Below are 3,004 nucleotides of genomic sequence, written 5' to 3' on the forward strand. Positions count from 1 at the left end.
TAAGCAGGGCAATGGAAAATGAATCAAATCTCAATAGCTCCCTCTGCTGTCATTTTGTATAATCTAAAAATTTTTTTTTTGTTTTATTTTGTCATTATTTGATTAGGAATCACATTAAGCTGAGAAATATAAAAGTCAGTTGATAAAATCTTTACCACTTTATAATTTCAAGCATCACTCCTGTAAGTAGATATATTTGTATAACTTTAAAAGGTGATTTATTTCTGAAGTGAATGTGATATTGCAATAACAAGAAAACATCAATCTAAAAATTAGACTAATTTTTAAAAATAAAAACTTTAGGGGCTTCCCTGGTGGCGCAAGATGTTAAGACGAAACCTATGAAGCTGTCCGCAGCCACTGCAGCATGAGTTCAATCCCCGCCAGGGAGCAACCCACATGGCACAGCAGACCTCTCCTGACTTGCCCGCTGCTCCCCTCAGCAGTGTACTTCAGTCTGCCTGTTCTGTTCCCCACTCTGTCTCTGGTGAATCCTCTCACCCCTCCACATCTCTGGTCTGTACCCCAGCTCTTGTATGCATAAATAAATAAAACTTGAAAAAAAAATAAAACTAAAAATCTTAAAGTTCCCGTTATCTTGACAATTTTGGCCATGTGAGAGTTTCAGTGCCTTTGAGGAGAATCCAGAGGACCTACGGGTGACTGCAGAGAGAAAACAAACATTCGCCAAACTAGGGCAAGAACAAATTCTTCTCCATCAGGATAACCTGGACTTCTAGGGAGAGTGGGGGGAGAAACATTTGATGCACTGAAGCTTTCAAGACACAATACAGTGTGTATTTTCATTTAATTCTAAAAGAAGAAAAATCTGAGTGAGGATATTTCTTACTTTACAAACACACGTTTAAGTAGTAGGTGTAGAAATGAATTTGGTTTTGAAGGGGAAACTACAAAATCTGGGCTTAAAGTCACTACCTGGGGCCTTGGAAAAGCATAGCAACCCAGCCTATTTCCCCACCGAGAAAACTGGAAGATGAGATTAAGTGACATCAAGGTTCCTTCCAGCATGCCAAAGGACTTCAGGGAAATTCTCTGTATTCTGCCACCAAAAATGACCCAGAGAATATCCACTTTATTTATTTTTGTAAAGATTTTTTTTTTTTTTAAGATTTATTTATTTATTTATACAAGCACTGGGTACAGTCAGAAGCACGGGAGGGTGAGAGAATTCACCAGAGCCAGAGCGGGGGACACAACAGGCAGACTGACGAAATACACTGCTGAGGGGAGCAGCGGGCGGCAGGAGAGGTCTGCGCGCCATGTGGGACCCTCCTCTGGTGGCCGGGGAGCAGCCGGGGATTGAACCGGCGCTGCAGAGGCTGCGGGCAGCTTCGCAACCCAGCGCTCAACCGCTACGCCACCAGGGGAGGCCCTGTAAAGATTTATTTTATGCATACAAGAACTGGGGTACAGGCCAGAGGTGTGGGGGGTGTGAGGATTCACCAGAGACAGAGTGGGGAACGGAACAGGCAGATCTACTGAAAAACACAGCTGAGGGGAGCAGCGGGCACGTCAGGAGAGGTCTGCTGCGCCATGTGGGTAGCTTCCTGGCTGGGGATCGAACTCATGCTTCAGTGGCTGTGGGTAGCTTCATAGGTTGCGTCTTAACCCCTTGCGCCACCAGGGAGGCCCGAGAATATCCACTTTAAATGAGAATCCTCTAGCTGCCCTCTGGAGTCCCCCTGTGTGTACACCTAATCTCAGGTCTGCTTGAGACCCTGTCAAGGCCAAACCTATTGTCAAATGAGGCCCCTTTTCTGCTTGAGGAGATGAAAGAAACCATCAAGAACCAGGAGAATGTCGCTAAACTGTAGGCACAAGTGCACATTGGTGGGAAAGGCACTGCTTGAAGAAAGATCATAGAAAAGCTACAAGAGATTATTTATAAAAAGTTAGAGGTAAAAATCTCTCTGGTACTGAAGAGGTGAATGTAGTCACAATCCAAGGAACAGTGAACCACTTTAAAACCCCAAAGTTCAGGCATCTCTAACAGCAAACGCTTTACCATCACAGGGCATGCTGAAACAGAAGTGCTACTGGTATTTGAAACCAGCTTTGTGCAGACAGTCTGACGTTTAAGGAGAATGGCCAAAGCTCTGCCCAAACCATCTGTGGGTAGAAAAGCACCACTTGCTACTGGAGAGTGTGATAATGCTAAAGTTCCAGATCTTGTGGAGAATTTGGATGAGACTTCCAAGAATAAAGCAAACTAAATGGCGTCAACTTCTGAAGATGTTACCGGGTGCTGCTATTTTATATTATGGCTGCTTTTTAAAATTTTGTTCATGGATCCGATCAAATCTAAATCTCTAGTATTTTTAAGTTTGAGCCCCTAGGACATGCAGCTCGTTTCAGTTTTCACTTATACACAATTCATTCTCTGCTGCTAATTAAGCTGAAGAAGCCTAGGGAAAATGTTAGAAGCAGGTTAATAAAATTCTTTGCCTAGTAAAAAATACGTAAATAATAAATGAAAATTGAAGGTAAACAGGAAGAGTGGAGGGAGAATTCAAAAAATGCAGCGAAATGGAATACCAAAGGTATAATGGGAATATTATCAGACAGTCAACTTGCCCCTTGGTAAAGAAAATAAGTCACATGCCTTTTTGTTGAGCAGTAATTACCAATATCTACTACTCTATGCATCGCTAGTTCATAGACCGACATCAGGTTCCCAAGTAATGAAGGCCACGAGAGCATCAAGTAATGAAGACCATTAGAGCATCTAGAGTAATGACTTCATTTGTCACAGACTAAGAAGGGGTTTGGTGGAGTCAATGACTCATTCAGCTAGCAGCAACTGAGCACTTTACGTGCTGCGAGGTCTTTAAGGCATAAAGAAAACAAAGTTCCTTCCCTTGTGAATCTCAGTTACCATTTTAACTCTCAATATGGTAAGTCACACACGAATAATTTAAAAAAAGTTTTGTGAAGAGAAAATAGGTTAGAAGACAGAGAGACAGTATTTCAGATATGGTGATCG

General features: G+C 42.4%; 1 pseudogene; it reads left to right on the forward strand.

The window, feature by feature from the left end:
- The first annotated feature begins 1,790 nt into the window (after positions 1–1,790).
- On the forward strand, positions 1,791–2,234 carry LOC119241816 (transcription factor BTF3-like; annotated as a pseudogene).
- Positions 2,235–3,004: the final 770 nt, after the last annotated feature.

This window comes from Talpa occidentalis, unplaced genomic scaffold, assembly GCF_014898055.3.
Source record: "Talpa occidentalis isolate TD23 unplaced genomic scaffold, MPIMG_talOcc4v2.1, whole genome shotgun sequence".
In the NCBI taxonomy this organism is placed as follows: Eukaryota; Metazoa; Chordata; class Mammalia; order Eulipotyphla; family Talpidae; genus Talpa; species Talpa occidentalis.